The 27,057-nt window shown below is 46.4% G+C and overlaps 1 protein-coding gene and 1 pseudogene across 2 annotated transcripts in view; both read right to left on the bottom strand.

Annotated features, from left to right (window-relative positions):
• Positions 1–27,057, bottom strand: part of PKNOX2 (PBX/knotted 1 homeobox 2) — a 3,383,295-nt gene that overhangs the window by 865,838 nt on the left and 2,490,400 nt on the right. The window lies entirely within an intron of this gene.
• LOC144825753 (small nucleolar RNA U3) lies at positions 11,836–11,993 on the bottom strand (annotated as a pseudogene).

The raw sequence follows: 27,057 nt of genomic DNA, 5'->3' as shown, positions 1-27,057 counted from the left end.
GTGGCCTCATGAAGGCGTTGCAGTTGTAAACAGAGATAAGGTGGAACCCCCATGGTGTCCAAGATCTTCCATAGTTGATCTCGGTCGACCATGTCGAAAGCTGACTTTAAGTCAACAAACGTGAGGTATAAACTCCCCTGCTCGAGTATTACATGCTTCCAATGAATCAGCTGTAACCTGAATAATTGATCCACTGTAGACATCTTGGCCCTGAAGCCTGCTTGAAGAGGGGTCAGTATAGCCTGTTCTTCAATCCATTCCTGCAATCTCCCCAACAATAACCTCCCATACAGTTTTTGCGGAACGTCGATAAGGCTAATAGGCCTGAAGTTCGAAGGTTCCAATGGGGATCCCTTTTTGTAGATTAGGACGATCTCAGCGCCAGCCCACGTCGGCGGCGCGGGGAGACCGTACTGAATTGCATTGAAAAATGCTAAAAGGTAGGGGGCCCAGATTAGCTGTTCACTTTTAAATAAGTCACCCGGGATTTTATCCAATCCTTGGGCTTTATTGGGTTGCAATTTAGCCAGGGCGGATTCCACTTCTCCCAATACAAATGGGGGTGCATCAAGTAGACTTCGGGGGTTAAAATTACAAACTGGAGTGTTATTTAAATTTGATTCTAAGGGGGAAGGTGAGTAGAGCATCTTAAAATACGAGAACCAAGTGCCCTCGTCAATGTTAGGGTCAAGTGTAGTTCTACCTTCTACTTTCCCGTGGTGGACAAGATTCCAAAAACTTTTACTGCCTTTGTGATCAAGGGCCCTCTTGATTTCTTGCCACTTGGCTGTTTCCCATTCAATTTTTGCATTTGAGACGGTACTCTTGTGGGCCTTTCTAGCTTCCCTAATACGTAGATGGTCGGACCCCTTCAATTCTGTCAAAAGGGCCTGTTTCGCTACCCTGCATGCTTTAGTATACCATGGATTCCTGGGGCCTCCAGATTTAAGACTATTCGAGGCACTCCTAAAAAAAAGACAGCCAGAGCCTCAGTAAGTCTGTGATGTAAGGTACCTATTTCCCTATCAAAGTCGGGATACATTAATTTCCCTGCCAGATCACTTGCCCTCTCTAATACTGGGATGATACTAGCATACAATTTAGGTAATGATTCCTCTGATTCTTTTACCTTGGTCCATCTTATCTGCCTAACCCCCTCTACGATGGCCAGATTGTTTTGGAACTCCTCTTCGCCAGTATTATTAGTCCCAGACCATTGGCAGTCCCAAGTCATGACTAGAGGATCATGGTCACTCTCAAATCTTTCTCCTATAGCAAAATCAGTCACCTTTTGCCATAGCTCCATACTAATCCTGATATAGTCGATGGCCGAGGACTGATCAGGTCTCTTAAACGTTGGCCGACTGGGACTATCACTTGGGAAGCGGCCATTACAAGCCCTTAATGCAAAATTCAGGGTCAAAGATGTTTTCTGAAGGGCTAGCGGAGTCCATTGACCGATGGAATACATATTTAGGGGGGTGATTGACCAAGTGGAGTCCTCTTCCTCTGTGATCACAGGTATATCACCACTTAGCGGCTCAAAATGTCAATTAAAATCACCTCAAATTATGAATTTAAAATTTCCTTCCAGTCTGGCTAAAAGGTTTGTCAGACTGGTAATTGTTGGTGAAATCCCACCATACTTCATCGGGCGGGAGTAAACATTTATAATTGCACATTGTTGGAAGTTCTTATGAGTCAGGGTAATGCAGGTTAGGTCTGGTGAATGCGTCTCAATACGCTTAACCTTACAACCAAGATTTAAAGTGACCCAAACACAGAGCCCCCCAGACGGTCTCCCCATTGGGCCCTTAACAGCCCCCTAGCAGTAAGCCACAAAACCTGCCCTATATTTTGGTTCCACCGCCCAGGTTTACTGGAAAACACATATTTCATGGGTGTCAAAATATTCCCCCCAATCTGGCTGGTCAAGTTTAGAGGTAAGGCCCGCTATGTTCCAGGACAATATTTTTGAACCAACATTAGTTGCCTGCTCTAAAAGCCCTTCCAATCCCTCGGCCTGCGAACTAGGTATGCCGACACATGGCAAATTACTATCTGTGGTCCGGTTCCCTGATATGCCCGTTTCAGATGGGGACAACACATTACTATGCTCGACTGAGTTCAACTGTATTCCTGTAGTACTACAGGGAACTTCTTCACCTGTGGGTGCACTTTTTTTATATTGTAATCAGACCATTCAGTGTACAAAGGCTCTTCGATGGAACCCATGTTTGAGTCTAGTTTCTCTCCCACACCCTCCTTAAAGAACTTATGTTTCAGATCACAACCAGAAAAACACAATTGTTTTGTGCGAATTGTTCTCTTGTTTATATCCTTGTCTACTCCTGGATGCAATTCGTCCACCATTAAAGGTTGTCCCATTTCCTGGCCTCCAAGTCAGTCAACTTCCTCCATCCCACACAGGTCTGCGAAGCGATTAAAAGTGGGGACAGAAAAATGTGTTTTGAACCCTTCCAAATCCCCCACACTTTGCATTCTCGAGGGGTTATACAGTGGTTGTGCTACATGGGACGGGTGGTAGAAGTAGCTCAAATCATAGGCATTAATACCTCTCCAATCCCTTTGAAAGTATTGGCCAGTAATAAAACCAACCACTCGTCTGTCCCTAAAGTTGACTACGATGGAGTCCCCAGGTATATCCTTAGGTCTATGCTCCACCCAGCTTGCTCTTCTTACGAACAAGACTTCCCCGTTGATATGTCCTGGGAGGAGTCAATTCTTGTTTAACCAGAAGGTTACTTTATTCTTCAATTCTTGGTAACTTTCTGTTTTTCCATCTTTTAACTCCGGGATCCCGGTGAGCACAAAAACATAGGGAAAAGAATCCGGGGGCAAGTGAATACACTTTAAAGAGGGTTTTTCATACGCCTCATTAATGGTCTCTCTATCAGTTAGGGAAGTCTTCTTACGTAGCTCTTCTATATTTTTTGAGCCTATTTGGGTCTCTTTCCCATGCCTACAATGATTTTTGGCCAAATCAACCTTATCATTTTCTATAGTGGAAATTGGCCGATTATTATCAGTAGGGGCCACAGGGATAGAGATAACAGGCACCAGAGAAACCAATGTGGGAGGTATTACGGTAGGAACCTTCATCGTGTTTACTCCAGATGTGTTATCTTTCATAGTTCCCTCTACCTGCGCTTTTAACCCCTTCAGTGCTGATGACAAAGCCAGCTCGTCATGGGCGTTACCTGCGCTACGCGGATGACGAGCTGGCTTTGTCATAAACAAGCCATTTTTTTTTCAGCGCACAGCGGGAAAACGCGTTAGCGCGGTAGGGGTTAAAGTCTCAAAGTTTTCGAGGGTGGATTGCTCGAACCTCTCCAGCCTCTCGCCAATTAACCTTGTTCTCTCTAGAAGGGGTATAATTAGAGACTCTACCAATTGGCCTATCTGGTTAATGGAGTCTTCAAATAGTTGGGCAAAAGGAGTGGTTAGGTCTGCCACCGTATTGTTCTGGGGTGCTGTGTGGGGAGCTGGAGATGACACCGTTGATGGTTGTATGATAGATTCAATGGTCGCCACTTCGTTTACGGTCATAAGTGGTGCCCTTGAGGTTTTCGGTATCTTCGAACATCTCCCCTTCTGGGCCCCGCTCCCCGTTTCCTTTTGGCATAATTTGCCTTTTTTCCCCATTTATCTTTATTGGGGAACATGGGGTGACAGTATTTGGTGTATCCACACTTGTTGTTGGGCTCAATGTTACAGGAGAACAAGTTCTATTTAACCCAGATGTTTCTACCACACTTCCCTCCACATTTTCTAGATTATGTTGTGTACGGAAAAGTCGATTTCTAGCAGTTTTTTTGGGGATGGGACTAACGTTAGAGGGCCTAATGAGGAGCATCTGGTATACATTGGCTCCACAGATAAGCGGCGCTCTGTAAGAACGATTTCTCGTTCAAGTACAGAGGTGGCCCTGACGATAAATTGCTTGAGTGTCCCGCTTACACTACCCCTCGCCCTCACTCCCTTCCCCCTTCCAGAGCGAGTTACCATTGAACAATACAGATATGCTTTTTCTCCCCGAAAAGTAAGTGTCTCAATAAATCTCAGGGGAGCAGTCCACAGTCACCTTATAATAGGGTAATAGCAGCAATCTCCTTGCAGGACTGTCAATGATCAAATAAGTGGCTCAGCCCAGCTTCGCCACACCTGGGCTAGACCTAGAGTCATAATATATCAGGGAGTAACTGTAATAGTTAGCTAAAAAGGGACAATAAGAAGTTGATAGTAATTTGGTCCTCAATAGACCTATAGCAGTGGTTGGAAACAAATATCAGGCACACTTTGGCTAGGTAAAAGAATGATTACAATGTTACCATGTGGATGTCAGTTCTGGGTCTCGGCTAGTCTTTTCCGAGGGGGGCTCAGAGGGGGGCCCAGCCCAGCCTCCTCTGGCCTCGGACGGCCGCAGACGGCCCCGCCCTTGTCCCGGGCTTCTCCCGGAGCGATCCCGCGCGTGTACCGCAATACAGAAGTCAACCGCTCGTTTTAAGCGCCACCGGGCGCACAGTGATGGCTGCGAGCGGCGTCCAGCCGCTAAGGATCTTGGGGGATGTAGTCCCCCCTCCCGGCGGCCGCTCCGGTGTCCTGGCGGCTGCGGAGGGGAGACCAACGCTGGTGTCAGGGGCTTGTGGCGGCAATCAAAGAACAAGAGGTGCAGTCCCCAGGTAAGTCAAAAGAAGCCCCCGCTCCCCTGAAGTCAACCGCTCGTTTTAAGCACCACCGGGCGCACAGTGATGGCTGCGAGCGGCGTCCAGCCGCTAAGGATCTTGGGGGATGTAGTTCCCCCCTTCCGGCGGCAACTGCGGTATCCTGGTGGCTGCGGCTGCGGAGGGGAGACCAACGCTGGTGTAAGGGGCTTGTGGCGCAGGCAAAGAACAAGAGGTGCAGTCCCCAGATAAGTCAAAAGAAGCTACATTTATGAAATGGCTCGTAAATACAGAAGAAAAAGGGTCGAAACCATTTCATGTCAAATGACATTAAACTGTTTGTGTACGTGGACAAGGTCAAATATTGTCTCTGGAAGTTTTTCAAAGAATTCTAGTTCTACTTAAGCAGATTACTTGTTCCAAATAAGAAAAAAAAAATTGGTAAAAAAGAAATCATAGAAAAAAAGAGTCCCAAAGTTAGAACTTTATTTTGAAAAATGAAGGTCGAATTCACCGTCTCTCAGAACACTGTCTGCCAAATCAAAAGTCAGTGTTAGTGTTTGGAGAAACATCAAATCTTCTAAGTCTGTAAAAAATGTGTCTACCATTGTAGGTGAAAGTAGGATTACCTTTTTTTCGAAGATTAAACGCACATAGATGTGAAGCATCGCCGTCAGCATTGGTCGCATTAGCAATGTTCATAATGGATGATACCTGGGCGCCTGTTTCCTCTCGTACCTCATCGTGAGCATTTTGCATCAGTGAGATCTCAATGAATGCCGTCATCAGAATTGGTAGCCTCTGGGGACAACACAGTGCATGGGCCGTTACTAGTTCAAGCAAAGTATCAACATCCGTTGGCATGACTGATGGGACTGTGAGAAATGAGTCTAACACGCATTCTTCTCCACATAGCAGGCAGCGTAGAACAGGTAAGATGCAATCTTGCCAGATTGGTCTGAATGACAGAAACCATGTGGTATTAAATTCTCGTAGACGAGGTAGTCCCAAAATTTGGACAATGTGCTCACGACACTTCATCACCAGTAGAGTTGTCTCCATGGAGAACTGGGTGTCGCTGGTGAATTGGCTTGCCATATCGCAGCAGCAGGAGCAAAAATAGTATCCCTGCAGCGAGTCCCAAAATGAGAGGCAGTCCGCCAAACACTGAGTGCACAAAGTTTGGAAATATTCCTAGGACTGCTTCAAAAGGTGCTACAGTTCAGAAAATATGATCTTAAATACATGTACAATACCGCTCGTATCAGACATGTTTAAGATACAACTAAACATTTCTGAGAAATGTACAGGCAGTTTGTAGTTAAGAGAGCATGTATCTCGGCAGAAGTCCTTGCAACTTGTAGATCATAGGTTTCTTTGGCCAAGGTCAATGGCCAAGGTTTTTTGCAAAAGAATGGCTTTCATTCTGCTTAAAGTATCAATTCGTATAGAAGAGATGTTCAGCAAAGGCCATAAAGGCGACTCCATGTCTGTCTTGGTTTTAGGAAACAATACTTGCATACAGCAAGTGACCCTGGCTGACACAGTTACTAGATATGGTATACCTGGCAACATGCCACAGCAGCTGTGATCGTTCAACATGAGGTAACTCCCATTAGAAAGTTGTCCAAAAATTGGATCACTCACCGCAGCTGGTGAACCCTGCAGGTGGCAGGATAAGTTGGTAGAGGAACCACACAGGCCCTGTGTAAATTATACCCTGAATAAAGAGAGAAGCGCTTAGTGTGTTTTGAATGTGAAACCCTGTGTTTTGTTCAGGAATCTATCTTGACAGTTGTTTGTGTCTGTGGGCCAGATCAACCATTTTTGACAATCTGGATCTGTTCTGTTGTGATGCAAAATAGTATGTACGTCAACCCCCCCCCTCTAAAGTGTTACTGCTATCAGGTGTAGGTGTAGGTATGGACGGATTGTTCAGGTCTTTTATCTTGGCTAACCCAAGACAAGAAGTCTGTTGGACAGTGTCATTCAAAAACATAATTTGTTCAGGGCTGATACAGGCTCTAAACATAGCTTCTATCCCCTGTACCTGCCAATCTTTTGTGCCCCAGACAGTTTTTGTTTCCATGTTGTCTTTCCAAAAGTCGAAACCTAGTTTGGACAGTTGGGCATAATGGCTGCATCTGTTTGGTATTTGTCAACATACTTTTCATGCCTGTTTTGTTTACATTTCTAAAGTAAAATGATTCAACATTTGATACATTGAACGCTGAAAAGTACTGGAATTTTCTTGCAAATGTTTTTGAGCTATCCTTTGGTGGTGTAGGACAATGTTCCCATTGGTTATACATGATGGTTTTCTAGGCATTGTTGATTTGTGCAAGAAATGGTGACCATAATGGTTATAACAATACATTTGTTCATAGTCTGATAAACCTTCTAAATATTCATGATTTGTGAATACTGCAGTAATTTCTAAGTCTGACATCATAATATTAACAGTCTCGAAGTCCCATTCATCAGAAAAGGTACTAGATGAAAGAACGTCACTTAATGAAATCTCTAATAAGTATGGAATCTTCAACAGCTCCGACGGGCCAAAAATGTCATATTCAGTTCTGTCCCAAGCTATACCACCAGGTATAGGAACGGCTGTAATGTTCACTGAAGACAAGTCTTTGTTCACAATGTGATGATTTGTGTGGTTTGAGGAGTAAGTTGATGTTCTTACTTGCTGTGTCCATTTTGACATATCTTCCATTTATCAGCATTCCCAAAGTTATTACCAGAGTCAACCAAATTAGACGAAAAAGCACACCCAACACAATCCAAAATTCAATCCATGGTTAAACCAAATAAGTCTTTTCCAGGTGATGAAAAAGGTCTGTAGCTTGTTCTTTGAAAGTTCTTTTTACTGACATTGTTTCAGGTTCACTGGAATCCTCTGAAAACATATAAATGTTAATGAAATAGCCAGAGGCAGTTCTGTAAATGGTGAGGATTGCATCTGGATTTGTCGAATTCACTGGAACCACTTGATCACTTGTTACTTCATTGTAGACAGGTGTTTCTTGACAAACTGTTATTTGGATTTCAAGAGGTACAAGTTCCATTTCTTTGTTGCATAGTCCTTCATTTCGCACTGCAGGTTCCTCAAAGGTGAAGAGTCTCTAAGTTTGAACCTCTTGGATAGTAGCCAGGTTAGGGAGTCTGCTACTTGGTCGGAGTCCACTTGGCCTACTGCTTAGTATCGGCCACATGATGTGGTTTGACCAGGTCGATGGACACGATACTGTTCTCCTTTTTACCATCAAGGGGCGGAAGTAATACTGTTCTTGATCCATGGATTGCTAGGACAGGTACTGGTTGTCTGTAAGAAGGCCCACATTACTTCTTGCCCGCAATCTTCTCTCTGACTTGATCCCCAAGCTTAGGAATCCAGACAGGCCTTGCTGGGATGGTTGGTCTTTCTTCAGTGGTGGTTGGCTTCAGGAACACGTTGCTTTGTTTCGCACTTATTTCATTTAAGGCCTGTAAAACAGCCAAACGGTCTTTGATGGTTTTCGATCTACCACTGAAGTTTGACAATCTAGGTCCGCGACTAACATTCTGGTCCCGAAAAGGACTTCATATGGAGTGATACCCCCTAGAGAATTTCTTGGCAGATTGTTAAGACTACGTTGGAAACATATTAGATGTTTGACCCACCCATCACCCGAGCCTAATAACCTAGCTGTTATAGATTGCTTTATGTCCCGTTTTTTCTCTCCACAACCGAATTTCCTTCAGGATGGAATGGACTTAAATATCGCATGCAACACTCAAACTGGCCATGGCCTCCTTGTAAGCTCGAGAGCTAAACGCAGGACCCTGGTAAGAATGTAGCGTGCCGACTGTGTATGTGCCGATAAAGACTCGCAAATCGATTATGACAGTTCATCAGCCGAGCGCTGAGGCCACATCCAAATGAACCTTGAGCACAAATCCACTGTGACCATGATATATTTGTAGTTACCATCCCTCTGTAAGGGACCGCAGTGGTCCAGGTAAACGCAAGCTAATGGTTTATCTGCGTTAACAGGCGTGTCTGCGCAGGACGTTTCACAGTAGAGACTTTCATCTTTTGGCATATTTCACATTCCAGCACATGGTTTCTGATTTGTTTCCTCAAAGGCGGCCACTAGTATCTCTGTTTTAATAATGACACTGTGGCGGAAACACCTGCATGTGCAGAGGCAAGCTCTTCATGTGCTGCTAAGATTAGTCCTAATCTGTGTTCCAATTTTTTATGATTGTATATTAAGTTTTATTGTGTAACATATATTAACTGTGATATTGTGCTTTTATGTTTTTTTCTCTGAAATACCGAATAAAGATTTTCTGATCTGAATTACCCTATCCCCCACTCCAGGGATTCAAGCAAATGGAACATTGTTTGCATCAGTTATAGACGAGTATTTGAGTGGAAACCCTTTCGGTAAAGTTTTACCACTGTCTTTGCTTGAAGCATTGACAGCTAGCAATATTTTGCTGTCTATTTTCGTTTTTGAACCAGTGATTGCAGCTACAGAAGCCGTTTGCACAGCTGCCTTCGCACTTTATCAGCCAATGAATTCCCTTCAACGTGAACGCCATCACGTTGATGACTCAGCGTATGTATCACGGGAGTGTTTTGTAGTCCTTGTCGTAACTGAACTACTTGTTCCCAAAGCAGTTTATGCTTGATTGTGCCACCTTTTGCATCTTTGTAACTGTTTTAAAGCCAGTATTGCAAGTATTCATTGTAAGATTGAACACAATAATACGAATCACACACTATGAGAGTGGGGAATTTGCAATCTGTATTTTCAAGTGCCATCTTGAATGCTTGTAGTTCAGCTCACTGAGCTGTACAGTACAATCTCCTAGAGATTGAGTTTTAGTGACCATTGATCAGCATTTACCATCGTGCCAGCTACCTTTAATGACCGCGCACCCCACACTATCGGCTTGTTTACCCCCCGTAGCGGGTTGAGCTGATCCGTCAGTATAAATTATACATTCATACTGATCAAGAGGCTGAATTTCAGTAGGCAGAGGACATTCTTATTAGTACTGTAGAAATGTTTGTTTTCAAATATGGGTCAAAAACGTATTCAACGTCTGTTGCAGGAAGAGAATGAACCCATTGTATCCATCTCGGATGTAAAGCTTTAGCATTTGGAATGCTCCCTTTTGTCACTGCCTCTAGGGCAGGTACAGGTGTAACGACCATAATGCGCTTACCCTGTGCGACGGCTCTCTTTTGCTACTGCAGTTTGTACCGCTGTCAGAATTTTTTCTGTTGAAGTGAATTTCATTTCTGCTGTTGGTACTTTTTCACCTTCGTTAAAAGATAAGTACGTGAATCCGCATTGTCCTGAAATTATTCGGATCACTAAGTTTAGTACGTTTACCCGTGTTTGCAAATGGTTAGTTGCTAACATGGCTGTTTGCAGGGAACGCAAAAGTTCTGTGTGTTTTTGTGCCCAATTTACTGTTTTAAAATCAGGTTTGATTAATTCGTAGAGAGATTTAATCCTTTCTGCGTAGTTTAGTATGTAAGTTCTTCCGAAATTCAGGACACCTAGAATCAACTAAGTTTTTCAGTGTTTTTGGAGGTTGGATCAGCACACATTTCTCTAGAAAGTTGGCTGCCAGGCTTTTGCCTTCACTTGATAATTAGTATCCTAACGTGTAAATGGGCAATTCTTGATTTTTTCAAATTGAATTTGTAACCCTCCGAGGTGAATCAAAGTATAATGGTATTCACCGTGTTCAAGTGCCTATCCAAGTCAACGTCTGTCAGATAGATGTCATCCATGTATGATAATGCTTCATTACCATAAGTTTGTAGTAATTCTGTTACTCTTGCTGAAAATAACCCAGGACTATTCTTGAATCCCTGTGGGAGACGACAGAAGTGACGCTGTGTCTCCATAATTGAGAAAGCGGTCAAATACCTACTTTCTGGTGCAAAGTTTTGACAGAAGAAACCGTTAGAAATATCTGGTGTGGTTGTGTACTTTTTACGCACAATGTTATTCATTAATGCTGTACTGTGTGCATTTTGCACTGCAAATGTTTTGCAACCAGAATTTAGATGTCTGTAATCCAATACTAGACAATATGTATTGTCTGGTTTGGAGACAGGAAACAAAGGATTTTTCATTGAGGAGGTGCATGTTTCAACCACCCCCTGGTATTCAAGTTGATCTAAGATCTCCCTGACCTGTGTTTTAGCTTCTTGCTTTTCTGGGTACTGCCATTGCGCAATTGGTTGATTTGTTTGTTGGATTTTATGGTGAGGCGAGTCCTCATCCTATCCTACTTGATTTTTGTATAATGCTGGAGCCTGGGCAACTGCCCATTTCCTGGCATAAGTATATTTTAAATGAATTGGAATGTGATTAGAGAAGGCTGGCATAATGTATAAGTAAAAAGCTTATGATGTCTTTGCCATGTGGGCACTCCCTGACAAATGTTGGTGGCTAGTCTTGTTCAGTTAGAAGAATGTCATAACCCGAGTTGCTCCTAAAAGAGTGCTCTTATCTTTCTTGGTATGTCACCCTCCATTCGGAGTTTATTTCATATAACTTATGTGGAGAACTAACCCTGGTATTTGCAGTTTCAACTTGAATGAACTCATTCAAGTCCACTGTCTCCAGATGATCCTTCAAGTTCTTGCGAACTATGGTGACTTCTGCTGCGCTGTCCAACATTGTCTGAGCACATTCTCTGTTCTTGAGTTGTGTCCCCAAGATCCTCGTCATGTCTGATTTTTAGACCTGCTACCTTCTTTTTGGTGAATTGAGGTTTCTTGTTTTTCTGAACGTGTTTTTCGTCTTTGGACTTCACACGTTCTTCTTTGTTTTCTGACCGTCCTCTTCTTTCAGATTTCTGTGACGAAGTCTGAAAGGTACGAGAGGAACGTGTATCAGTATCTTGATCACTGTTCCCAATAAGCTGCGTGGGTGAGTGCGCGCGCACAGAAGTCATCCTAAGTGCGCAGTGCGCTGTATTCAGCGCGCACTACCGCGACAACGCCGCTTTCAAAATGCGAGGATTCTATGATGGCACAGATGCGGGATTTTGTATTCGTGCTAAGTGCAAGGCACACCAGCAGCTGTGCACTCAAAGAAACACAATGCAGAGTGTCAAACACGCCGCAAGCAGTCGCATTGCACTCGGAAAGAAACGTTACAGCTCTTCCTCCACGCTCGGAAGGAAATGTTACAGCTCTTCCTCCCGGTTTGCGAAGACCTCACACTTTAGAAACTCATCTCCTCAGTTAAAAACTACAGAAATGTTTTCTGATAATATAGACTTAAGAAATTTGATTGCAGCTCACACGGACAGAAAAAGTAAAAACCCTTCTTACATACAGTAAGAAAACGTTCATCATCACCAACTCTATCAAAAACATATGGCTGTATAGCACCACAAAATAACAATCTAAAGATGCACAGGCAGACGCATTCTTCACAATAAAGCATTCTCAGTAGATCCTGGGTTACTCACTGCTTTAAAAATCTGCATAGTCAAAATCCAGAACCAATCACATTCAGCCTGCCTTTTCCTGACACACACGGATTCCATGCTCTCAAAACAGACAGAGGACAAGGGGTGTAACACAGCCCCCCGCAGCCCCCTGTTGGGGGGGCATGCTCCAGGGCCCCCCTCACTTCATCAAAAAAATTAAGGCTCTTAACAAATTAAGTGGTGCACTGCACATGCACACCTGGGCCCCGAGGGTCAGGAGAGAGGCTCACCCGAGCCTCTCTCTCATTATATTTAAATAGCTCAGTGTGCACGAGCGGCCCCGGCCGGGCCTCTGCAATGCTCTGACCTCTGAACCTCTTCATTCAGGAATAGGTGACAGAGGTTAAGATTGAGAGGCGCGAGGTGAGGTCGGTGATGGGTGAACAAGTAGAATGAAAGGAGAAAGGAGTGAGGAAGACAGAGGAAAGAAAGAAGGGGAGAGGCAAGTGCAAGCAACTTTATGTAAAAACGCTGCAATAGCTTTGTAAGAACGTTTATTTAAAACGCTGCAAGACATTTATGTAAAAAAGAAAGTGGCAAGATATTGGAGATATTGGAGAGACAGTCTATCAACCACGCAGCAATAACTTAGAGCCTGTCCACAATGTCCACAGAAGAAGCAGTTTGAGTATGCCCCCCCCAATAGATATTTCTGCACTAATATTTTAATCGTAACCCTGTTCCTGTTCAGTTTAAAGGCAACTGTCAGTCAATGACAATTGGCTTTAAGTCAAAAATGATACAATCTGAATCAGGGTAAGCCTAGAGTAACTGTCAGACTAGGGAGTGAAGTAAAATATAAGCCTGTAACAAAAAAAAGGCATGATTAACGAGTACATGGTGTAAGAAGCTGGAGTCATTTGATGAACAGGGAAATAAAAAAGTTGAACAAAATGGATTTTTGGGGCCTGGTTAGTCGGTGGGAAGAGCAGGACTGTAGCAACATTGAGTGATGAAGATGAGATGAAGCATGACATGGAACACATAATTGCTAGACATTAACTTTATGCTGTTGATGGAAAGATTCTTGGACTAACAAAAAGGGTGCTTGGTGGTTGAGGCTGTGAATATTTTGCAGTGTGATTCTACTCAGGATTCACATGCAATGCATCGTTCCACCAGCTGGTGGGTGGGTGAGGAAAAAGCATGCAAAAAAAGTATCATTTTGCATTGGCCAAAGGTGCAGTCTGTATATTTAATAAAAAGGTTTCCCATAAGGCCAGGGTTCCCTACTGAGTGCCCATTAGCTTCAGTTTATATTTCCCACCATACTATTCAGAAGCACTATCCAAATCACGAACAGAAATAATTTTCCACTATCAGTCCCAGAAAGAGTTTATAGCAACCCTTAAAAGAAGAAAATAGAACATGTGCAAAAAAGTGCAGAGGATCTAAAAACACTGAAAACTGACATGAAGACAGTTTTTTCCAACGTGCTGCGAGAAAACAGGGTTATGTTTAGTGTCTGTCTTTTCAGGATGTTTCATTTTCTGTCTGCCTACTGTGTAAATGATGTTATTGAATGATGATGTGTAATGTGTGATGTGTAAATAAGTTAGGTTTGCATGATGTCAGCAATCAGTGCCTCCCTCATGATCATGACAATATTATTTGTTACAACTGCACTCTTTTTAAACCAAACTGTAGTGCAGATAGTTCATAGTGGTACAAAATATGAAGACTACAGTCCAAAGATTTCGGTTTTCAGTAGTGATAAGAAAGGTTTACACATCAATTGCAGCAAATTAATGCAATGGAACACATTTCCCATTCTGATGAGAATTAGGAAGAGGAGCCATCGGTTAGTATCTGCTCAAAAACCAATTCTGACTTTCTCGAAAAAACTATAAACTGGCAATGTCAAAAACAGAAAAAACGTGGGAGTCAAAATCGTCTGGACCAATACTGCTTCTGTTGACACAAGATGACAATAAAATACTGCAAAGATGAAGTGATGAGACACTTTTCAATTTGACTTGGGAAGCAGATGAAACTTAAACCAAAGCCAGGTTTCTTTAGATCTTGAACTGAACTTAAGTTGAAAGCAAAACCTTTTGATTAAACGTTAAATGGGAAAAAACGAGATCCTATTTGCATTGAATGGACATCATTTTTTTTAATGAACCACATAGTCTTGAAGGCCATTCAGAAATGATATATTTACCACAACATACCCAGGAATCTGAAAACGATGTACCAGACAACACAAAGAAAATCAGCATTATCCTAACGAAAATGAATGGAGATTGAAATAATAGAGCATTGAATGCCTTTAACTGGTAGTTACTGTGCAGAAAAAGATCAGTCAACTCTGCTTCTAATATAGGTCTACCCCTTGATAGAGAGCAATAAACAAGACGGAGTTCGCAAGGAGATTGAAATGGTCCATTCGTGCAGTGATGCATTTAAAACTCCTGTTACCCAGCTGGTATTGACATAAAAAGTGACAAAATATGAAGGAGATCCTATAATGTATGCTAAAGTATAAACAACAAGCACTGGCATAGCCAATAGATCTCGCCTACAGCTTTACCAATCTGTCTTAGCCATGTTGTACAGCAGTGTGGCTGCTATTCAGTATGGCTAAAAATTACTGGTTCAAAGTGGCGTGGAGTGAAGCCTTCTAACGTGGAGTAGAGTGTATTGTTATGGAGTGGCGCTGAGTTGAGTGGTATGGTGTGTTATGAAGTGGTATATAGTGATGTGGAATGTAATTTAGGAAGTATAGTGTCGTCCTAAAAAGTATCCGATGGCCCTGATGCAGACTCTAGCATATGAGGGCTATACTCTATACTACTAAGCAAAATAGGGTTAATAAAAACAAAGTCTCATTGTTCTCTTAAAAACGATAGCATCGCCTCAACACTGATTCTATTATGAACAATGCCCGAGCTGTTTGACGCTAATGTTCTACCCCACAACCGACCTCCGAAATTAGGACCGGACATTTTGACCTTACTACCAGTGAAACACCTAAATCAACGTTTACACCCTTGTTAGGGTAGGACAAAAACATATCTGAAAACATTCAACTTCGCTCCTAGAACATACAAAAGTTTAAAATTAAAGGCTGCACATTGTCCACAATGTCCGCAGAAGTAGCAAATACTCCACCTTTCCCTCCCTCTATCTCCTTCTCCCTCCCTCTATCTCCCTCCCTCGCTCTCACTTTCCCGCTCTGTCCCTCCCTCTACCTCCCTCTCCCTCCCTCTACCACTCTCTTCCTCTCCCTCTACCTCCCTCTCCCACTACCGCTCTGTCCCTTTGCCTACCTACCTCTCCCTCTACCTCCCTCTCCCTCCCTCTCCCTCTACCTCTACCCCCTCTACCTCTACCTCCCTCCCTCTAGTTCCCTCTCCCTTTCCCTCCTCTACCTCCCTCTCCTTCTACCTCCCTCTACCTCTCCCTCCCTGTCCCTCCCTCTCCCTCTAGCTCCCGCTCCCTCTAGCTCCCTCTCCCTCCCGCTCCCTCCCGCTCTGTCTTTACCTACCTCTCCCACTCTGTCCCTCCCTGTCCCTCCCTCTCCCTCTCTGTCCCTCCCTCTCCCTCTACCTCTGTCCCTCACTCTCCCTCCCTCTCCCTCTGTCCCTCCTTCTCCCTCCCTCTCCCTCTCCCTCTCCCTCTCTGTCCCTACCTCTACCTCCCTCTCCCTTTTCCTCCCTCTACCTCTCTGTACCTCGCTCTCCCTCTAGCTCCCTCTCCCTTCCTGTCCCTACCGACCTCTCACGCACTGTCCTTCCCTCTCCCTCTCCCTCCCTCTCCCTTTCCCTCCCTCTCCCTTTCCCTCCCTCTCCCTCTACCTCCCTCTCTGTCTCTACCTACCTCTCCCGCTCTGTCCCTCCCTCTCCCTCTACCTTTCTGTCCCTCCCTCTACCTCTCTGTCCCTCCCTCTACCTCTGTCCCTCCCTCTCCCTTTAGCTCCATCTCCCATTCCCTCCTTCTCTGTCTCTACCTACCCCTCCCCCTCTGTCCCTCCCTCCCTCTCCCTGTACCTCCCTCTCCCTTTCCCTCCCTCTCCCTCCCTCTCTGTCTCTACCTACCTCTCCCGCTCTGTCCCTCCCTCTCCCTCTACCTTTCTGTCCCTCCCTCTACCTCTCTGTCCCTCCCTCTACCTCTGTCCCTCCCTCTCGCTTTAGCTCCCTCTCCCATTCCCTCCTTCTCTGTCCCTACCTACCTCTCCCACTCTGTCCCTCCCTCTCCCTCCTTCTCTGTCTCTACCTACCTCTCCCGCTCTGTCCCTCCCTCTACCTCTCGGTCCCTCCCGCTCCCTCTACCTCTCTGTCCCTCCCTCTCCCTCTACCTCTACCTCTCTGTCCCTCCCTCTCCCTTTCCCTCCCCTACCTCTCTGTCCCGCCCTTTCCCTTTCTCTCCTTCCCTCTCCCTTTCCCTCCCTCTACCTCTCTGTCCCTCCCTCCGTCTCCCTCCCTCTTCCTTTACCCCCTCCCTCTCCCTCCCTCTCCCTTTACCTCCCTCCCTCTACCTCCCTCTACCTTTTTGTCCCTCCCTCTCCCTCCTCTACCTCCCTCTCCTTCTACCTTCCCCTACCTCGCCCATTCTCTGTCCCTCCCTCCAGCTCCCTCTTCCTCTAGATCCCTCTCCCTCTAGCTCCCTCTCCCTCGAGCTCCCTCTACCTCGCTCTCCCTCCCTCTCCATCTACCGCTGTCCCTCCCTCTCCCTCTGTCCCTCCCTCTCCCTCTCTGTCCCTCCCTCTCTGTCCATCTGTCCCTCCCTCTTCCTCTCTCTCTACCTCCCTCTACCTCGCTGTACCTCCCTCTCCATCTACCTCTGTCCCTCCCTCTCCCTCTACCTCTCTGTCCCTCCCTCTCCCTCTCTGTCCCTCCCTCTCCATCCCTCTGTCCCTCCCTCTCTACCTCCCTCTACCTCTACCTCCATCTCCATCCCTCTGTCCCTCCCTCTCCCTCTCTATCTATCCCCTCTCCCTCTAACTACCTCTCTCTCTACCTCCCTTACCTCCCTTACCTCCCTCTACCCCCTTTTCCCTCCCTCCACTTACCTCCCTCCCTCTACCTTCCTCCCTCTCTCTACCTCTCTGTCTCTGTCCCTATCTGTCTCTGTCCCTATCTGTCTCTGTCTCTGTCCCTATCTGTCTCTGTCCCTTTCCATCTCTGTCCCTTTCTGTCTCTTTCCCTAGCTGTCTGTATCTGTCCCTATCTGTCTCTGTCTCTAGGTGCAATTGTCCAAATTCTGAATATGCTTACATCCAGGCACACAACGCCCATTGGGCTCAAAGAGCTTAAGCCCCAGCCCCTCCCCCCCACTTACCCATTCGTTTGTGGCAGCCCGGGCTGAGACACCTTCCCGGGCGCGCACATAGCTGCACCTGAGTACTTCACAGGTCTTCCATTTACTTGTTAATGAGGCTATGTTGTTTTTTTCACTCCTTACAGCACATGCATCTCCACTTTGTCTAGAAACAACAAGGCAAGGTCCATGCACCACCAATGAAGGCCTGCCAGGCCGCTGGCGGCCCCCGGGCCGTACTATGAGTATCACCGATGTAATTAGTTTACACAACTTTAAAATACTTTTTAAGTACTTTGACTTGTATTTGCTCTAAAAATTACGGCAAACCTAACCCCACAACATAGTATAGTTTAACGTGGCACTGTATGTGTGGAAATGCACCATCTCTTCAGATTTTTAAGCAACAATTTGGAGGGGTATTTTGCTCTGCATACACGCACGGTCTGGTTCCTTGCGCACATAGCATGGCTGCAGTGCACAGAGACCCTACACTGCCGCACACAGAGGAAAAAAATTAGAGGGAACATTGATCTTGATATCTATCAGGTTTTCTCAAATTATCCCTATTCCTCAGGTTATACCTCCTTTCAGAGGGCTCCTTTTGAGGAGACCTACCTCTGGATTGAGAACGCTTCTCTTTAAAAGTTTGTTTGCTATTTTCCCACTTCTTTTTAGAAGGAGTAGGAGTGCTCATCATCCGACACTGCTTAAATGTCAAGGTCAGGTGTGTAGCCGGCTATGGCCGACCATGTTGCTTCTGGTCTACCTAGTGGACCGAGCCTGGTAATGTGATTTAAATGTTTTAGGGCGCCTTAAACCAGAGCTCATGCTCCTGGTATGTGAGTGGAATTTCTATGTCCTCGAAATGAATATACTCATTCAGTGGTTCATCTTCTTTGTAGAAGTGAAACATCTGTATTACTGGATTTGTTTCGGGGAAGATTATCCATGAATAGAATACCTCTGTCTGGTGATATTCAGGTGCCATTTTTAATACGTTTTTATAGTGATGGCTTTCCTTAAATTCATAGGAATGCTTATAGCATTCTCGTCGGTTTCATTAAAACCTGTTGTGTTAAAAGCTGCTGAATCAGCCGCAACTCCACCGTTCTCTGACCTGTTGCTGTTAATCGACATTGTTTAATGAAAGTTGCAGAGCAAGTTTCAAGGAGACAAGATAAGGTGCACAATATTTTGGAACACTGTATCCTTCAACGTTGAACAAACCAAAAAGCTAATACATAGGATTTTCGTCCTACTCAGCAATGGCGGATATTATCCCTTTACCCACTCCAGAATTCTATTGAAGTATTTACGGAAAAAGGTGTCTCTGAGAAAAGCACAACTGAGTTACTTCAATATCTAGCGTTAAATTAGTGCCTTACCAAAAGAAGAGTGCCATGTAGTGTAGTTCCTATATTCCCAATAGGCTCTGCGCATTGGAATAATCTATATATATGAAAAACAAATGTATGTCTGTCTTTCTGTCTGTTTGTCCTTTTTGCATTACTACACCATTCATCCAATCGCCATGAAACTTTGGAAAGTTGTTAAGAACACTCCCGCGAAGGTTTCTGGCATAAATGTTTTCAAAATATCGGCCCCCCAGGGCCCTCATAATCTTTCGAATACTGATGTACGCACCAGACGGAAAAACAACAAATCGTGTATCCACAAGCACTCGAATAAATAAATAGAATTAAAACACCATTCACCTGATCGACATGAAACTTTGGGAAGTTGTTGAGTACACTCCCGCGAAAGTTTCTGGCATAATTTTTTTTTAAATATCGGCCCCCCCAGGGCCCTCATAATCTTTCGAATACTGATGTACGCACAAGACGGAAAACCAAAATATCGCCATGAAACTTTGGGAAGTTGTTGAGTACACTCCCGCGAAGGTTTCTGGCATACATTTTTTTTAAATATCGGCCCCCCAGGGCCCTCATAATCTTTTGAATACTGATGTACGCACCAAACGGAAAAACAAAAAATCGTGTATCCACAAGCACTCGAATAAATCAACAGTATTAAACGACACTTTGAAATGTTTTCCGTATTAAAATGAATAAGTTTCAATAAAAATGACACAATGTAAATTGAATGTTATCATAACGAGTTTCCTTGAATTTCCTTTCTTCAGAGATCGCAGCAACGCGCGACGAGTAAGCTAGTATATAAGCTCTGCGCATTGGAATAACATATCCTATAGATATGACATAGGACAGTATGTCTCTATCGAATATACTAAACTTAATTGTGAGTGCCAGCTAGCTCAGAGGTCACTAGAAGCTTTCTCGAATACACAAGAAGGGATTAGTTTCTGACAACCGCATAAGCATGACAACTTTGTTTCCCTAGGACTGGAACAAATATCTTCAGAGTCGTGGAAACAATAGATAACTATTTTACTCAGTCAATTGTGCATGTTTCGTTTCTACAGAGTTGCAGAGAAAATAGAGAGACGGGCGTTTCAATAAAAGGGATTTATTGAACAGTCTTTTTTTCATGCAAGCGAGGTGAACTGCTACAATCGTTTGACAGAATGCAAAGTATAATGCATACAGCGAGCATAGTATTATAACATAATACTGTAATAGCATTGTCTAGTGTTATGACATATAGAAAAACATACATAAATAACACAGGCTAAAATACTCAACTGGTGCTTCTAAAATACGCCTACCTCAATGTACCTAACCTAGGTCTAGTATGAGGGAAGAAGTAAGTATGGTCTTTAGCATCGGTTTAGTTTTTGCCAAGAACTTCCAAATGTTTCTCTAGGTTTTAATCAGCTCCATACCTTAGAATGAAGGACGTTGGTATCTCTGTCTTGGACTCGATTTCCCAACACCCCGCAAGGGGAGTCAGAAACACTGGAGCAGGATTCTCGGCAGAGGAGGACAGCTTCTTGTCAGTGCGTCAGCTGCAGAGTCGGCTTCCTTCGGCACTTGGTGTAGCGAGCTGCATTGGGCAAGTAGGTAGTCGAACTGCACCGAACCACACCGTGGTTTGCCATAGCAAGTGAAGGTATAGGAGAAGGAAGTGGAAAGGAGTTGGCCTAACGGCTAGGGCGCTCGACCTTGGACCTGGGGATCTGGGTTCGAGTCTCGGTAACGACGCCAAAACCTCCTGTGATTCTGGGCAAATCACTTAATCTCCCCGTGCCTAAAAATGAAAGTGTGTCCTCATGTAACGTAACTGGAAAATGTGTAAAGCGCTCTGATACCTGATTCGGTTCGGGTCTAGTTCGCGCTATATAAAACTCTGCAAAAAAAAATATATATATATATTTATACCTTGAAGGTGTTTAGGAATGCCAGCTTTGACATAAAGTCGGGCATATGAACGTCATGGATGAACCCCTAAGGAATAGTTGTTCATGCATAATAATGAGTTTCTTGGACAAATCAATATACAGGCTAGGGGAAGTCCCTTCTGCTTAAGATTCTGGTTTTCCAAGAAATCATTGTGACCTTGATGAACGGATGGAAGTAGCCATGCCTGTATTTGAGTAGCATGGGCTATGCCTAAATAAGGGCTTGATTTCTATGCCTATATATGGGTAATGCGAATTGTACCTATATAAGGGCATGAATCTGGAAAATTCATTCGGAAAACTAAAACGCCATACAACAGTGGTGGCTTGATCAAACAATATAGAAGCGATCCAAAGACACAAACCTTCCTAAAAGGGACTTACCCCATAGACACCCAGTTGAGTTTTCACAATATTACAATTGAAATCAGCAAAAAAAAGGTCACATTGAGAGGAAAATACTTGAAAGAAACATTGGCGATGAAGGCCGGCATAGACCTCTGATAAGAAGGACACCCAGCAAAGCCACCTCACTGTGCGGAGGCCACACTATGCAGTACTCCTAGCCCTGCAGCACAAAATAAGTTATATGCTGTAATTCCACCACAAAAAAACTTTGGGGTCAGACAAAAAGAGACCAAATGACAAGCCTGAGACTCATAACATGGAATGTGGCAGGAATTCTAAACACAAGAAAAAGTGTTTCTGTAATGGAAAAGATCCAGAAGAGGGATTTGCCTGCAGGAAACATGGGCCACAGAGGACAACCACCTACAAGGGTTTGCCGGTACTCATGTACCAGCCATGAAACTATATTTTTATGGTAGACCCTCGGGAGGCCTCTCACTCTATGTGAATCATGCAGTGGATGTCTCAATCAAAGAGATTGGAAGATCAATGAACACCGCACAGTGCATTGTGATAAACGGTGTATGGGACGGTAAAACTAGAAAAGAACTCCTAATCATCAATGTAGATTTCAACCACAAGGGAGTTTCAAAAATGGCAAATAACAAACGGATTATCTCAACCCTAGAGGAAGTGCCCAGTGAAGTCAATCATTTGGACTCGATTATCACTAGGGATTTTAAACTCCATAACCTGAGCCCAGACATAGACCAAGGCTCTGCTGCGGAAAGAGAATTTAATCATTTTCTTTTTTTTTTTTCAGAACAAATTTTATTGGGTTTCAGTAGTTGACAGAATATAAACAAGACACCGCTTCCGTAGTATCAGGAAGGCAGCGAAGATAAAAGAGCAATAAGGTCAAAATATTCAATCAACGTTTACCCAAGCCCCCCTCCCCGTATTCCAACCCAACACCCACCCCCCACCCTGCACGGTGTTTACATTGTCCAGAACATAACCTGTGGGATCATAATAGCAGCATGTGGTACAGGTCACTCAGGGGCAGAACCAACAAGGTCCAGATTTGTTTCTCTTGTCGCTGGGGGGTCCAGCAGTAGGCCCCGATAATCCGCCCACCTCTTCCAGATTCGATAGTGTTTTCTGGGGCAGCCTCTGGCCTCAAAGATTGGACGTTCCAAGCCCATGTTGAAGTCCATGCCTCGCTTCCACACCCCCACCAGCGGAGCTCTAGGTGCCTTCCAAGCTTGTGCTATGTCCCTCTTGGCCACTGTGAGACCCAACAGGAGCAAGTGACGTTTATGTCTATTACCCCCTACTTGCTCCATAACATGGAGGAGGCCCAACTTCGGCGTGCGAGGGAGGTCCCATGCCAGCACGTCCTCCAGGCAGTCCCACACACCAGTCCAAAATCTCTGCAGCCGTACACAGTCCCATACCGTATGCAAGAATGAGCCTATCGCATTCCCACACCTCAGACACTCCGGGGAGGCTATCAGCCCAGCTTTCCACAGCCGTTCCCTTGTATAGTATGCTCTATGTAGGTACTTAAATTGGATGAATCGCAGGCGCACTGCTATTGCTGCTCCCCTAGGGGCCTCCAGGGCTTCCCTCCAGTCCTCCTCCTCCAGCTCCCCCAGCTCATTCTCCCAAATTGCCCGCAGAGTATCAAGGGAGGGGGAACAGTGGGTAACCAGCGTTTGGTATATGGTTGAAATTTTCTTTGTCTCCAATTCCCCCATAAATACTTTAGCTTCCAAGGGACTGAATTCCGGCAAAGACGTTAAGTTCGCTATGACGGGGGTCAGTGCGTGTCTGAGCTGCAGGTATCGAAAGAATTGAGACTGGGGCATGTCATATTCTACCTGCAATGCCTGGAACGACTTGAGGACTGTGCCCTTTAATACGTGGCCCAGTGCTGAGATGCCAATAGCATCCCAACCTTCAAAGCCCCGCAGGGAAGCCAAGCCGGGCAGTCTGCCATTATGCCACAGGGGGGTCTCACCTGTTAGCCTATTCCACCACCCCATGCGGCGGAGAGCGTCGCGCCACACTCTGAAGACCACCTGAGTGACCATCGGGAGTCGTTTCCGGATGGCAGCCGAGTACAGGATAGTATGGAGCGTGTCCGGGTCCATCATATACCTTTCCAGGGCATAGGTCGGGTCGCCCCGATCCCCATACCACCATTCGTTAAGGACTAGCAGGTGTGACGCCTGATAGTAGGATTGGACGTCCGAGGTGGCCAGCCCCCCACAGTAGGTCGACAGGAAGCAGGTACAGAGCGCCACTCTTACTGCTCCCCCAGTCCACAGGAATCGACCCAAGGCAGAGTTCACCTGCCGAAACCAGTGCGGCGAAACTGGGTACGGGTGGTTTTGCAGTTGGTATAAAATACGGGGTAGGGCTACCATCTTGAAGATGGCTGAGCGGCCATAGACGTTCAGAGGCATCCTGGACCACGTCTGCATATCAGACCGGATCCTGTCCCAGACTGGCACTATGTTACGGGACCATGACACTCCCGGTACATCCGTCAAGAAGACACCTAAGTATTTGAGGCCTCCCGCCGCTTCCTGCAAGGCCGAGGCCCAAGGGCCCAAGGTCCCCCGGTCACCCAGGACCCACAATTTCGACTTTCATACATTGATCCTAAGACCGGACACCTCCCCGAAAATGCGCATTATGTCCAGGACCCTCGGTCCCGAGTTATTGAGGTCTGTGAGGAAAAAGAGCACATCATCAGCATAGAGTGCAATCCTATCGGATGGGCCTCCCACCCATTCCACTCCGTGCAATTGAGCGTCCATCCTCACCCAAGCCGCAAGCGGCTCCATAGCCAAGGCGAACAGGTAAGGGGAGAGGGGGCATCCCTGTCGGGTGCCCCGACCAATGGGGAATGAATTGGAGACCGCCCCCGCAACCCTGATCGCTGCCGTCAGGTCAATATACAGCAAGTGAATGTACGACAAGAAGCGCGGGCCCAAATTGAGCCGGAGGAGGAGTGCTCGAAGATAAGGCCAGCTCAGGGAGTCAAAGGCGCGGTCAATGTCCGCCAGCAAAAGGGCTGCAGGGATGCCCGCCGCCCGTGCCGCGTCCACCACCAAATGCGCGCGGCGTATATTATGTCTTGTCGCTCTGTGGGGCATGAAGCCCGCCTGGTCCGCATGTATCAAATCCGTAATATATGGGAGAAGGTGATTCACCAGAGCCTTTGCCAGTATTTTTGCCTCGAAGTTCAGCAGTGATATCGGACGATAAGATTTGGGACTATCTTAGGGCCTCCCTGGCTTGCAAAAAACCACGATCTCGGCATGTCGCCAGTCCGCCGGCAGTCTGCCATGATCCCTAGCCTCTTCCAGGGCTTTCCTATAGCGCAGCCCCAATTGGAGGTGGAACAACTTCATGAATTCACAGGGGAACCCATTGGGCCCAGGGGCCTTGCCCGTGTTCAGTCCGCCTAGAGCTGTACCCAGTTCCTCAGCAGACAGCGGGAGATCCAGTTGATCCCTGGCTGCATCCAAGAGCGCCCGGGGCGGAAGGTCCGCAAGGAATCTATCAATCTCCTCCGCCGGAAGGGGGTCCTGGGGGGCATATTGCGTCTCGTAATATTGGGCAAACGTTTGGGCCAGGATCTCGGGAGCTGATATAGGGTTGCCGGCGGCATCACAGAGTCCTGGTAAGGGTTGGGCCTGATAGGTATCCTGACACAACCTATAAAGCATCGTGCTAGATTTGTCCCCCCATTGATAAATTCGGCTCTGTGTAGCTAGCCAGTTCTGTCTGGCTTCATCCAGCAATAAGGAGGTGTAAGAGCGCTGGAGGTGCAGCAATACAGTCACCGCGTCTTCGCACTCCCCTGTCAGGCAAGTCGCCTCTTGGGTACGTACCTGGTCAGCCGCGTCCAGCAGGGCCAGCGTGCAAGCCTTACGATTCGCGGCGCACCACGCTATGTCCACGCCCCGGAGCACAGGCTTCAGGGCCTCCCACAGAGTCATGGCATCTATACTCGGGTCCTCATTCTCTATCCAGTAATGCGCTATTGCTTCCCTCATGCGCGATTGATAGTCGTCGCGCTGTAAGTGCCACGTGGAGAGTCGCCAGCGAAACGGTTGTTGCCGTACGCCTAGACTCAGCGTCAATGCAATCGGGGAGTGGTCTGATAGGCCCCTAGGAAGTATGGAGGTAGAGACAACTCTCCCTATCCAGGGCTGTGGGACAAACAGGTAGTCCAGGCGAGAGAAGGATTTGTGGACCGCGGACACAAAGGTATATTCGCAGGTACATGCATGATGATGCCGCCAAGTGTCAATCCATCCCATCCCTTGCACCATCCTACTCAGCCGTGTAGTAGTATCTAATAACTGGCCTCCCCCGGGTCTACAGCGATCAAGCCTCCCATCCATCACATCATTCCAATCTCCACCCACAATCGTCAACACAAGCGGGATGTCAGTCCAGATATCGAACAGTCGTTCAATCAGAGCGTCTTGTAGTGGGGGTGGAGCATACACACTGCCAAAGACCACAGGCTCACTCCCCAGCTTCCCCTTGACAAACACGTATCGTCCATGCACATCCAGCCACTTTGTGTCGTGTGTGTATGGGACCCTGCGATGAATCAAGATTGCAACTCCCCTGGACCCTCTCGTGAACCCAGCATGAAACACTTGGTCGTATCCATGCCTCGGCAGACTAAGAACCTTTTTACCCATAAGGTGCGTCTCTTGGAGTAACAAAACATCCGCTTTTTCAGCCTTCCCCAGTCGCAGAACCGCACTCCGTTTGATTTTGTCAAGCATCCCTCTCACGTTCCAGCTCAATATACGCATCGTAGCATGCGGAAGGCACGCACCCTGCTCATCAGCCGCCATCAGTCACCCAGGCCTTGAAAGTATCGGGCCACCAAGACCACACGCGCACATGCAAATGCCCCCATGTTCTCGCAAACACCGTGCTAGAGCTAGTTCCAACGTCCCCTCTCGTGCCTCCCAAACCCCGGTCCCCCTCCCCTGGCCCCCCTCCCCTGCCCCAAACTGTACCAACGACCCCCCCTCCAACCTCCCACCCTATACCTCAGAACCATTGAAGTACCTGTCGCGGTGCAGGCAATCACAAACCTCCAACGGGAGGTCCAAGACCCACTACACCAATGGATCCCACCCAACTACCCACAAAGTATCTAACAACCTCCCACCCAACACATGGGAACGAACTCCAGGAGTAGGCCCGCCCTCAGGTAAGCGTCACCCGACCTACTGCCCACCCAGGAGTAAGGAATTATGCAGTCCATCAATGAGTGGCATGTCCAAGAGCAGCGCCAGGCCTTCTCCATCCAGCCAAGCACCTCAACGGCCCAGCAGATCCGCTGCCAGAGTCAGCGTGAAAGTAAAAGTGTCAGGATTTCGACAGGGAAGAGTCCGTCTCCTCCGGTGCCTCGGCTGTCTCATCGCGGGGAGGCGGGCGCTTCTGGGAGCGCGACCTCCAATTACTCCTGCTGCGTGACCTTCTGGGCGGCTTTGGAGGTCTCCCGGTGGTCGACGAATCCGAGTTCCGCCTAGGGGGGTATTCACCTTGACTCGTACTGTCTCGTCTGTCCATTCAAAAACTTCCTCCGGGGAATTGAAGAACTGGGTGCGGGACTGGAAGACCACACGCAGGCGAGCCGGGAAGAGTAGAGCATAAGGAATTTTGAGCTCACGCAGACGTGCCTTCGCCGCAGTGAACGATTGTCTCTGCTGTTGGACCAGTTTTGTGTAATCCGGGAACACAAGGATTTTATGGTTCTCAAACATTAGAGGGTCCTGGGCGCGGGCATGTCGCAGGATAGCGTCCCTGTCGTGGTAGTTGAGCAATTTGGCAATCACTGAGCGGGGGCGAGCTCCAGTAGGTGGTTTAGGA

The sequence above is a fragment of the Lissotriton helveticus genome, chromosome 3_1 (genome assembly GCF_964261635.1).
Source record: "Lissotriton helveticus chromosome 3_1, aLisHel1.1, whole genome shotgun sequence".
In the NCBI taxonomy this organism is placed as follows: domain Eukaryota; kingdom Metazoa; phylum Chordata; class Amphibia; order Caudata; family Salamandridae; genus Lissotriton; species Lissotriton helveticus.
The sequence above is the reverse complement of the archived record's forward strand: the minus strand, read 5'-3'. Positions and strand labels throughout refer to the sequence as shown.